Source organism: Bombus impatiens, unplaced genomic scaffold (assembly GCF_000188095.3).
Source record: "Bombus impatiens unplaced genomic scaffold, BIMP_2.2 scf_0670, whole genome shotgun sequence".
Classification (NCBI taxonomy): domain Eukaryota; kingdom Metazoa; phylum Arthropoda; class Insecta; order Hymenoptera; family Apidae; genus Bombus; species Bombus impatiens.
In genome coordinates this window covers 162,600-175,662 of record NT_177089.1, presented here as the reverse complement: position 1 = coordinate 175,662, position 13,063 = coordinate 162,600, and the positions used below count along the sequence as shown (strand labels likewise).

The 13,063-nt window shown below is 37.4% G+C and overlaps 2 long non-coding RNA genes across 2 annotated transcripts; one reads left to right on the top strand and one right to left on the bottom strand.

Moving 5' to 3' along the window:
• The first annotated feature begins 906 nt into the window (after positions 1-906).
• Positions 907-12,634, top strand: LOC117152118. The gene is made up of 3 exons (XR_004462375.1): positions 907-921; positions 8,288-8,294; positions 12,198-12,634. It is a non-coding gene; the product is annotated as an uncharacterized LOC117152118 (long non-coding RNA).
• LOC117152119 lies at positions 6,650-8,292 on the bottom strand. The gene is made up of 4 exons (XR_004462376.1): positions 8,158-8,292; positions 7,850-8,056; positions 7,232-7,277; positions 6,650-7,140 (listed from the first exon to the last, which is right to left on the bottom strand). It is a non-coding gene; the product is annotated as an uncharacterized LOC117152119 (long non-coding RNA).
• Positions 12,635-13,063: the final 429 nt, after the last annotated feature.

Here is a 13,063-nt window from a genome sequence, read left to right as displayed (position 1 = left end):
GAAATATCACAGAAGAAGATTGTCTAACGTAATGGAAGTTACTTCGAAGAATCGAATTATTTGGTTGGAGAATTACTTTGTCACGCGCCAGCGAAAAATCTCAATTTGTAATTTGAGAGATCAACGAGAACGTTGGTAACAGTTCGATGAATTAATCGCTATTAATTGGATATAATTGGTATTTGTATATCGATTAATGAATGTCCAGGTCACACCACGTGAAAGTTGACGCGTGTCTTAACCATCCAGCCTCCTTTTACTCGCTCGTTTCAACTCATTTCAAAGAAATTCTTCTTTTTGCGTATGTTGGCAAAGCGATCTTACGAATTTTGAACGAGCGATTTTTTTAAAAGAAACTAACAAACCTGTTGTTTTACGATGTACTTTTTAATGGCTTATTCAATAACGAGCAGTAGTAGCAACGGTTTACCCGTTTCAGCCTATTAGCCTAGAAATTGGACTTGGATCCATGGACTGTAATATGTACATTATCTTTACGCCACAGTGAGTAGCATAATTAATACGTGGTTCGGAAGTTTCCTGCAAAATAATTACAAGCCTAAATTGAAACTATGCTGTGGTAGTTTCGACAAACGCATAACGCGAACATCGTTCCACGGATTGTTCCATTTCTCGCCAAACGAACATCACAAAATCATGGAATCCGTACTGCGCTGACTAATCCTTTCACATGTCCAGGGTTGATAGGTTTCCGCGTAACTTGGCTCGATGATATCTGTCAGCACTCGTAATCATCTTGTATGAATAACGCTTACGCAATAAAACCAAGTAACAGGGAAAAGGAAAAAAATATATAGAAGCGTAAAATCACGAATACACCGTATACAAAAGTTGATTGAAGTTACGCAACGCTCTGTAAGCTCTTCCTGCTTCGAAGAAAGTGAAACGGATGCCGCCCACGTGGCGCGACGAGGCCATAGGAATCGCCTGCTGTCGAAACGGCACACGGCTAACTGCCACAGGCCGCACAATTTAATAGGACATCGTCCTGTCCTCGGTTGTAAATTCCAGCGAGGGATCCACGTTGGGCACGGCCAGATATTAAATTACGTTTAATAACATTCAGAAGTTGTAAGGCCGCCACGGGAGAATAGGGTGAAAGCGATTATCCTTTGTCAGGGGAGTCTGCCCCCGCACTATGTTAATTGCACTGGCATACGCACGTACATACGTACGTACAACGCGTTTGAACTCGTGTTAGTGAGCTTGAGTGCACGTGGATGCACGATCCTTTCGTTAATTAAGAGCGCCACTTCGTTGACGTGCCATTTCTGACGAACGTTTTTCAGAGTGCAGCGCGCGATTCGCAATTTGCGCTGTGTTCGATCGACGATGAAATTGTACGATGAAATCGATCGAAGACCACAGGGCAGAGACGCGATAAGACACATTTTGTTGTTTTTCATTTAGCGGCAATTTCGAAATGCAAAACGTTATCAACGAATCACATATTACCAAAACTATCTGTTTGTTAAACATTATGGCAGTCTTTCGAAAAAATATTGATTTTCTAAAGTATCTTTTATTACGTCTTGGGTATTACTAGATACGTTAAGAGAAAATTACACGGTAGTTTGACGAAAATGTTTGAGAGTTGCGTGTCCGTTTTTTTGTAGTTAGGAAATCTTTCTTGCGCACGTGTGCGAAAGTAGATTGGAATCGATCAATTTTATACGCTGACCGGGAAATTATTAATATTTGCTATAAACAGACTGCATAGTGTAATAATTAATAATAAATACAATAGTAGGTATGAAAATGATAAATACGTGGAATTAACGTGCTCCATAATTCTACCGTCCGCCTGTATCTTTACTCAACAGCTTCGAAAGATTCGTTTCGTCATTAGTTAGGAAATAAGTATCATTTACCTGTTCACCCATAAATCCTTCTAAACGAGATGCTACAGCTACAGCGTAACGACGTTGTAACGATTAGGTAGACTTGGCGAAAGGCTACGAATTTTGCTATACGATCGTAACTTCCATGTAATCGTTATCCATTTATCGATCGAACAAACTTACCATTTTTATTTATTTCCACGAAAATATTTGGAAATTTCGAAATTTCACGCGTACGAATATCTTGCTTCGCGATACACACGTGGTAGATTTTTATCGATCGAATGTTTGTGATAATAAGCGACTAGTATTTAACATTTAATACTTAATGTTCAACGTTTGATATTTAACATTTAATATCTTCGTTTCACCTACGAAATTTAGCTTATTATTGCCAATTAATTCTGTAAAACTCGGCGATTACAAAACAGTCCTCGATTTCGTGACTTCTGTTAATCGGCTCTCCTTTCCAACTTCTTCCTTTCTCCGAACGCTTAACCCTTTGCACTCTGAATTTTATTTCAATTTCGTTAGCTCCTAACACTTTTAAATGTTTTATTTGAGATTTACTTTAACCAAAAAGTAAGACAATTTAAATAAATAAAGGAAGAAAGAAATTCACTTAAATACCAATTTTATCCTCACTATTGTTGAATTTTCTAATTTTTAAACGTACGATACATCTTGAAACAATTTCCAGGATGCAATCCTGCTTTTCTTTCGCACGTTCTACAAAAAAAGGTGCGACTGAAAGAATGTCGAGTGGGACTCGACAAGGGAGCTCCTGAGATAAAGATCACACTCGAAATAGTTAAATAATCGTCATTCGTATTCGTAATTTACCGAATGTCCAGCTGGACAAATTCCAAAGTACAAATTAAATAATAATAATAAAAAAAAATATTCCTATTCGTTCTTTTCCTCGCGTCACTCGATCTTCCTGCGGTGTTACATTTTGTCCGTAAACATAAACAATTTTTTTTTTTATTTATTTATTAAAATTACAATCAATTCTCGCGTTGAGAATTTTCAGTAATTTTCCTGGCGTGGCACAGTGACATGGCTGATTATTTATAATAAGTTAATACTTGTTATAGATAAGTATAATTCATATGTAAGTATTATAAATAAGTAAGTATTACTTAATTTAGATAACTAATTGAATCTAGCGTTTAGGTCTAGCAGGTAGTGCCTCTTCAGCCTGCGGATCTGGTCCGTCGTATCAAGTAGTTCAGTGATTAGGGGGTTTCGGTGTTTGTTCACTCTTTTGCTATATCTGTCGCTATATTTTGCTATTTCCTCTTTGACTGTGGGTATCTTGAGGTCGCGGTGTATTGTTTCATTGGTTACATACCAAGGTGCATCAATCAGGGATCTTAGCGTTTTCAGTTGGAAGCGTTGAAATATTTCAATGTTGCAGTTACTTGCTGTTCCCCATAGTTGGATTCCGTAGGTCCAGACAGGTTTTATTACGCTCTTGTAGAGGCTAATTTTGTTCTGTGTGCTTAGATTGGAGCGTCGACCAGTGAGCCAATAGAATTTCTTGAGTTTGTCCTTCAGTTGCTTCGTTTTGTCTATGATGTGATTTTTCCAAGTTAGCCTCCTGTTCAGGCTCATGCCCAGGTATTTCACTGAGTCCTTGCTAGGAATTATTGTGTCGTTGATGGTGACGTAAACATAAAAATGCACGACGTTTAAGAACCGAAAGGCAGGCTCTCGAAGGTTCGTTCACACGAGTGACGACCGAAAACAATGATAAGAACGCGAACGATCTGGGCTAATCGGCGCTAAACGGTTCCCTGGAAGGATCCATTAAGGGGAACGCTCAACGACCGATCGCTTTAGTGGTTAATGCAACGCTTTCTTGCATTCAGCCGGATTAAGGCCACATCTGCGTAACTTTTAACCAGGTGACCAACGTTGATGAGGGTTAAGTACCCTTCAGGAAGGTCCATTAAGCCGGGTTTTCAGTTTCCACGGTAGCTGCGTTGCTCTCTTGCGGTTCGCCGTCACGGCAATCGCAGTTATATACGGTGTCATAAAAACAAAATTTAATCTTGATTTTTTTCCCCATGAACTTGATGGCGTAATTATCGAGCCAGGCAATATTTCAATATTCTCAATATCTTCGTATCACGGCGGACGATATTTTGGAAATCTTTGAGCGAATGAGAAAACACGCGTTTGTCAATATTTAATACCAAATAGAAACGCGATTTTGATAATTCTTGCTCTCTCTCTAATCTTCGTGTTAGCTATCATTCACGTCGTAGAAATATCTACGGAGGAAGAAATTCGAAATTAGGTGGTCAGAAAAGTTTCTTTCGTTTTATAGGGAAAATAATGGACGCACGATATTTTCCGTTTTATATTATTTTATCAAATTACGTATGATCCATTTCGTTCTATCAAAATAAAGATCACAAAGTTCGACGGATTAGGTTTCATGTTTGTATAAAAATGTATCGTTGTAAAAGACGGGTTTGTAAAAGAAAGACACTTTTCGGACAACCTAATATCAATGATTATACGCAAATTTACATAGCACCCTTTGTTCTTCGTACTCTCGATCGTATGTTGTCGACTGCGTATATACATACCGCTTCTCCAATCGATGTTTTCCTACCAAATGCTATTCTAAAAAAAAATTTTTTATTTGGAAGTAGTTTACAATCGATTCTCATTGAAAATTGTAGGTAAATTATCCTGGCGTGGTACTATAACGTGAATAACAAGTTTATGTTATGAATATGTTTGATTCTAGTTGAATGTAAATTCTAAAATTTTTTTTTTTATTAATATTTACAATCAATTCTCGCATTGAGAATTTTCAGTAATTTTTTCTGGCGTGGCGCAGTGACATGGCTAATTATTTATAATAAGTTAATACTTATTATAAGTTATAAGTTATACTTATTATAAGTTAATACTTATTGTAAGTTATAAGTTATACTTATTATAAGTTAATACTTATTATAACTTATTATCAGTTAATATTTATTATAAATAAGTATAATAATTCTAAAAATGAAGACAAAACCGTTTCGTTATTCTTATTACAATACCACTATGTACTCTTTATTATTCTGTTTCGTTTTTTATTGGTCGTGATCGATAATTATTTTGAAGACTCTTGTATACACACGAATATTCAAATACGCCTACCATATTGACCGTTCAAAAGAGAGTGCCACGGCTGAAATGGTAAGAGCTTTGAGAGCGAGTAGGTTAAAGTGTTAATGCCGTATGATTGCCGGCGAGGCTCCGGCCCGACGGGGAATAAGTAGCTTTCCTGCGTTAAACCGGCCGTGTAATCTACCGGGTGGTTAAAAAACGAACCATTACACTCGATTTTTTTCAACTCGATATTTATTATTAATTTCGATATTCGTTAAACGTTTCGTGGAGCTTGCAGTTCACGGAATTTGTCGAAACAAAGCGCTATTAACACTGGAACTAACGATAGTTAACACGAAGCTATTTCTACCAAAACCAGTGAAAATGACTGGTCTTTAGAAAATACGTAATAATAGAATATTTTTATATTTATTCTTACAAAAGGAATTCCATGTTACGTAGTACATTTTTGGTATTATCAGGGCCGGCGTAAGGCAAGTTCGACGCGTTTTGAGAGGTCCCGCGGTCTACGAAAATTACCCGATTAAAAAACACCGATTTTGATTAACTTTTTACAGAATGATGATACCATTAACTGATGCAAGACATTTTTTTTAGTAGCGATGATTCGGTTTAAAGGAGCGGGAAAGATCATGAAAGTTCAGTGTAACTCCATAAAGTCGTCATATTCTGGAAACTACTTTAGATAAAAAAAAAAATCCAGCCGTTTTCAGAGAAATGTACGTTTTAGAGAGATTAAACTACATTAATAGTTTTTTGCAAAAATCATACATGATTACAGATTTTCTACTTTCATTGAATTTTTTATCCCCTTCAAAGCGAATTATGCATGCGAAAAAATATTACTTGGATTTGTTTAAAAAACTGCTTATAAAAATATATAATATGTAACAGCATATGTAAATAAATAATTTCTCGTTGTAAAATTTCAGTGTAGGATTTCAGTGTGTATTTAGGAGCCGCAAAATTTTTGAACCCGGCCCCGCAAATGGTCACGCCGGCCCTGGGTATTATTAATCCATCTGGGACCACGATCCCTAAACGACACATTTAGCAAATTGTAGAACCAGTCGTTTTGACCGTTCTACGCTACGCCAGAAAAATTACTGAAAATTCTCAACGCGAGAATTCATTGTGATTTTAATAAATAATAAAAAAAAAATATACAGGGTGGTTGGCAACTGATGGTACAAGCCAAAAGGGATTGGTTCTATGCGAGAAAAGAAGTCGAAAATATATAATAAAAATTTTTTTTTAATTTTTCCATCGAGACAACGATCTACAGTGAGATCCGTTGTAACGAGACGCGATAAAGTGCAGGCGTACCGAGCGAAAATTCAAAGTCGATTTTCTCGAAAACAAAGCCTCGAACGAAAAATTGTTATTCTATATTTTCGACTTCTTTTTTCGCGTAGAATCACCCCCTGTCCGCTTGTACCACCAGTTACCAACCACCCTGTATAAAAAAACAAAATAAAATTCATTATATTATTCTTCTAGTTATCGTTGCAAATGTCATTATATCATTGCGGAAAAAAATATAACACGAAGTAGGAATTTAAAAATAAAATTGTAAAACCAGTCGATTTGACTAGTTAGTTCTAATGTTCAAGACACGATCGAAATCCGAAGAGTCACAAAAGCACGTCATCTTAATGTTTTTATATTCCGAAATATCTATACGTGCCATGAACACATAAATATCTGCATAAACACAGTCTAGCGATGTAATTTAGCTCTGAGAAAAACGAAGAAACACGAAATATAAGAAATGTTCGAGCGAGGATATTATTGTATTCGTGGGATTGGTCAATTTAAATGGACGAGTTTACTCGTGTTCTCAGTTTTGAAGTTAATTCGTGCTAATCGCTTCTAAAGAAAGTGCGAAATATTTTTACAGGCGTACACGCCAAGACTTCGTGATCTCGAGTTAAATTGCGAGACGCGATTTTCACTGACACACGGTTGTGTGAGTGATACGTGCGTTGCGCGCTCGAAGGTCCTGGCTTTCCAACGAGAGGACACGTCCATCCTGTCGCGAAACGACGACAGCGATTCGCATATTTCATCTTTCCAATGTCCTTCGAGTACACCGTGTAACGTCAATTTTTCTCCCACGAATCTAACCGATCTATCTAATCTGGAAATAAGAAAGAATTGTAAAGAACAGTTTTATCACTTGCATCGATGAAAACAGGCGAAGGTGTAATTTCTTAGAACTAAAAACACACCTGGCCATTCCTTTTCTTCCTCAAATCAGACAAACGTTAGATTCAGCTGGAATCAAACATGCGATGATCGTTTATTATTCACGTTACGGTACCACGCCAGAATAATTTATTTGATAATTCTCAATGACAATCGATCGTAAAATACTTCGAGATAAAAAAAAAATCAGACAAGGATTTTCATCTCGATCCGTATCCAATCGCTGTAACGCGTTGCTCGCTGTCTTACTCGATCCATTCACAGTCTAATCTCGATTTTTTCACACTTTTCGAAATTCTAATGTCAAAACACTCGATCGATGTTTATGTAATTCCACTAATTTCCTCTACTTTTTGTCTCATCGAGTTAACCCAGTTAGCAAACGAGCGGCTCATTTTTCCCCTGAATTCCTGTTTTCCAGGTGCATAAGTTGCGAACGCTACGTCAACAGCATTATTTAGATAATTGAATTGACGCAGTGTATACGTCAGTAGCAACGAAACGGACAATAATTAATAGTAGCCTGACAAAGATCGAGACGGATCGCTGTAAACGATATTTAAAAGAAAAGAAACAACATCGTTATCAAACTGTATTGGCCATGTAACTGACAAATTAGAATGTCGCGTCCAGAAACTTACGTCATCCGGAACTACTGCGAGTTGAGCATCATCGTACATTGTATGGTTATTTTAGCTGCTTCAACCGTATGATACTACACGCCAATAGCGCGCGTACTTCCACTCGTCTTTCTTCTGTAGCTCGCTTACTTAAACTCCAGCGATCTCTCATCTTGTTCGTCTCGTTCTTCTTATCTTATTAGTAAATAATTCTTGCCACTTAACTTTCTGTTTAAATAATTAATTGCTCTTTGTCAATTACGTATCAACCGGAACTAGTCTTACCTATTAAATTGCTGATAATTATCCTAATTATCTTAATTACTCACTTTCTCGCGCATCGTTCCTATATCTTCTATTACCAATGACTTTTACAATAAACAAACAAATCCATTAGAATATTATTCGTCGTAGCGCCTCTTGTAAATGGCAACTTGTAAGCTACTAAGTGAAGTGCAGGGAACTAGTCGAATAGAAAGAAGGAAACATCGATAAGCAAAGCTGTGGAGGAGCAGAGTTTAACACGATGTCGCGCGCGTTTCACGGTCAACGTGCGTGCGGCCCCTGCCAGTCTAGGCGTCGGGACGCCCGGCGCCACGTCTGTACGCCCCTGCACCCTCGGCACCCGCGGAGCCTCGTAAATTCAGGAGCGGATCGCGTTGCTGCCTCCCCCGTTTCTCTCGCCTTATCGGTGTTCAGGGATCGTCAGCGATATAATTTCCCAGTTCTTTCGTCTTTATTTTACTTTTTCGTCAACGCCGCTTCGATCGCACTCTGCTGATAGTCGGGTAACCTCTCGCCGGATTATTCTCGCAGCTTTCTCGGGTCTTTGAACTTCGCTCTCGGCGTATTCTCATCTTCTCAATTAAAACGTTCTATCTAGCGTCTATCATCCTGGTTTTTCAAGATCGCGCGTAGAAATATTTCAAGTTCCCCGTGCTTTGATTCTTTCAAGTACAACCGTACGGTACAATGGTACGAAATAACCGACTGTTTCTTTTTAATCGAACGAACAGAAACGAAGATGGTAAATTGCTTCGGTTTCGAAACTGTAGATACGACGTTTGGATCGAAGAGACTATTCTTCGTATTCTACGGATAGGTCGTAGTTAAAATTATTAGGTTGTTCGAAAAGATTCTTTCAATTTAAAAGGGAATAATAGACGCGCAACGTTAGTTTATTAAATTATGCGCGAACATAATAATAGAAATAGAACGAAATGGACGATAGCTAATTCAATAGAATCGTTGTTCAAAAAAATAAAAAACGGAAATTGTTGTTCATTTATTATCAGCTTATGGAACGAAGGAAACTTTTCGGACAACCTAATAATTTTAACTACGGCCTATCCGTAGGATACGAAGAATAGTCTCTTCGATCCAAACGTCGTATCTACAGTTTCGAAACCAAAGCAATTTACCATCTTCGCTTCTGTTCGTTCGATTAAAAAGAAACAGTCGGTTATTTCGTACCGCTAATATTATTATTATTAAATTATTTATCTTTCAACACAAACGCAGCCTAATACGAAGCTTAATCACGTACTCGTTATCGATTCAATTTTACACGATCAAACGTAGAATTTCCCTGTTTCTCGATCGAACGACAATTCAATTGGAAATCCTCGCTCCTCCACTTTCAGCCACCAAAACACCTCCCCAGATTCCCCTAAAGAGGAAAGCAATAACTTTGTCCAAGTACACAAAGATACCTAAAGTTTCCGAGGAATCGTCACTGTCTCCGCAAAAATTCTCGTTGAAGAGGCGACTCGTTTGAAAACAAAAGGGGCGAGCAACCAAGGGGGTTCACCGCGATGAGTTAGGGTCGCTCGATTTCCGTACTCTCTCCGCCTTTGTCGCGCAGTGATTGAAAGATCGATAAAGTTTCGAGGGTTCCGCCGCGTTCTCCTTGCGACTTCGAACCCAGGATTACGAATCCTTAAGCCGGGTATTCAGTCGGCGGTTCGAAATTTCCGTCTTCCTCGTTCGCAAAAGTTCCTTCTCCCGTTATCTCCTAGATTCGGTTATTTTTCGATACCACGTTGTATTTTTGAATTTTTCTCAAAGCGATTTTTCAATCGCGCCATACGAGTATCGTGCAGTGGTATCGCGTTAAATCGCAATAGCCGATAGTACCGAATCGAAACGAATCACGATAGTAGCGAATTGAATCAAATGTACCGAATGGTAATATCACCGAATCGACGAGTTTGGAACACCGCGTATATGGCAAAACTGTGTTTCGAGATATTCAAAATTGACATTTTCTTTCGTTTATCGAATCGCGATATTTATAAAAATTGCATTTCTTACGTAGGATAAAATAACACGGAGAAAGACGATTACTTTGCTTGCGACGAGAAACGACAAGGTTTTAGAAGAATGATTTTGCACGCCCTGTTTCCAAATATCGCGTTTCCTCGTTACGTTACAACGATTGTGTCACGTCGCAGACACAAGAAATCACCGGAATTGACAGATCAGCGGAACGTTTCACAAATAAGGCGAAGAATTGAACTTTAGATATATTTGACAGTAAAATTTATTATACGAATCGAACAGAGTGACGGTTCAGTGTGTTTTAACAGAGAAGAGTACGTCGTGGAAATTTTTCTGCGGAACATCTTTTCCGTATCGTTCGTGTTTCCCGAGATGTTCGATTACGTTTGGTACAATGACATCGTGCAATTATGTTGTGATGTCATACCATTTCTTTTTTAATTTTCGCAGATAACGATGCGTGAACTACATATTGCGATTCAGGACGATTCAGTGCAATTGGGTGCAATTTGGCGCGACTCGGTGCGATTTGGTGCGATTAGTTGCAATTGAGCGCAATTAGGTGCAATCCGGTGCAACTTAGCAATATTGCAATTCGATACAATTCATCGCAACTTGATGATATCGCGATTCGATGCAATTGAGCAGCTCGTCGGATCACGGGCGTTTCACGAGATATCTAAATTAAATCTAAAGACTTTACTATACGTTGGTGTAAATTATCCACGTTGTAGTGCAATAATTCACTTAGGTTCGCGAGAAGATTAAACGTTTCTCGAGAAACGCTCCTTTTCTATTTGGTATTCCCCAAACCTCGAAAGAAGATATTTATAAAGAAATTTGAACTCTTACGAAATATTTTTTTTTATTTACAAGTACTTTACAATCAATTCTCGCATTGTAAATTTTGAGTAAGTTTCTCTGGCGCAGTGACATGGCTAATTATTTATAATAGGAAACGTCGACGGAGAATTTTTGTCGATTTTCGTCCTGATACATTTCAATAAACATCGATTATTTTTAAATCTTTGACAATACCAATAACTTCGATGCGTAACGCTTCAGAAATTAATGGCGTAAAATCACGAAAAATTATTGAACGTTACATTCTGATAGAGAGAAAATGAATTTATAGATATTCCTTCCATCATCGATACAATTTGGCATCGAACGAAGCTGCATTTTTCGTCATATCTGTTTTCTATTCAGTAGATATTTCAAAAATCTCTTATATCTGTTTTTATCGAACTATATCTGCTTAAACGCGTGTTTAATTTTGTGTCTTTTTTCTGAAACATAACATTGCGTATACGCAATTCTTGCAATCACGCGTCGTAATTGACACAGAGCCATAAATTTTCTTTTTTCTTTTTATTTGGTAGACTCTTTACAATCGATTCTCATTGAGAATTATAAGTAAATTATTCTGAGTACTATAACGTGTATAATAAGTGTTTATCGTGTGTTTGGTTCTAGCTGCATCTAATGTTTAAATCTAAAGGGTAATGTCCTTTTAGCCTGTGGATCTGATCCATCGTATCAAGTAATTGAGTCAATTAGTTATCTAAATTAAGTAATATTCACTTATTTATAATACTTACTTATAAATTATACTTATCTATTATAAACAATCAGCCATGTCACTGCGCCACGCCAGAAAAATTACTGAAGATTCTCAACGCGAGAATTGATTGTAATTTTAATAAATAAATAAAAAAAAAAGTAATTGAGTAATTAGTGAGTTTTGGTGGCGGTTAATTCTTACGTTATATCCGTTACGCAGCCAAAAAATTCTACCAAATGTCCAAATCGGACAAATTGTGAATGTAAACAACTAAATAAAAAATATCTGTTACTGTATTTGGATATTTCTTCTTTAACTGTGGCTATCTCAAGGTCGTGATGTATTGTTTCGTTGGTAACATACCAAGATGCATCTATTAAGGATCTCAGAGTTTTTGATTGAAGTCGTTGGAGAATTTCTATGTTGGAATTACTCGCTGCTCCCCATAGTTGGATCCCATAGGTCCAAACAGGGGCCATAAATTAGAGATAGAAAAACCAAAGTGGTTTATCGAACATACCGCAGGCCATCGAAACAACAACGTAGAGAGTGTTCCAGTGTCAGAAAACAGTAACAGCATGGCCATCTCTGACCTGGGCCTCAGCGACACCACCTCCATAGGAGCCAAACCCATAGTATCGGGTTATTCGAAAAGTTTATTTTTTTTTGTTATTATTATTATTTAATTTGTTCGTTACAATTTGTCCAGCTGAACATCTGGTAAATGTTTCTAACTTAATTGCTAAATAACACGTGGATGGCTACCCTCAGCGGGTTACCATCTCCGAGTTTGACTATTCTATTTCTTTAGCGAGGTCAATGGAGTGTTTTCTTTTTAGTCTTCTTTCTATGAGAGTTTTGCTCGCTTCAGCAGCCAGCTGACTTGGATGTGTTGCCGTTCTTCTCTTGTATTTTTCTGCGTACCTGCCAATTTTTTCTTTGACCGTTAGTTTCTTTTTTTTTTATTTATTAATATTTATAAACAATTCTGGCATTGAGAAGATCGTTAGTATTTTCAAGTTTTTGCGTATGTCCTCGTTTCTGACATACCATGGGGCGTTCACTATTGTTTGAATTTCCGATCGCCTCGCAACTTCCTGCGAGGGACGCGTTAAAACTTTCGAACGAATACTATCAACTTACTATTTCACACTCGCCACACTAAAGAAATAAATCAATCAAATTCGAAGATGGTATCCCATCCATGGGATGGGAGTAGCCATTCACGTGTTATATTATTATATCACTAAGCTATAATATTTTATCAAATGTCCTACTGGACAAATTGTAAAATGTAAATAAATAAACAAAAAAAAAAACTCACTATTTCATACTCTTGCGGTTGACACTCGAACGTTTTCGAAACTTTACAATCTCCTGTGCACTATCCG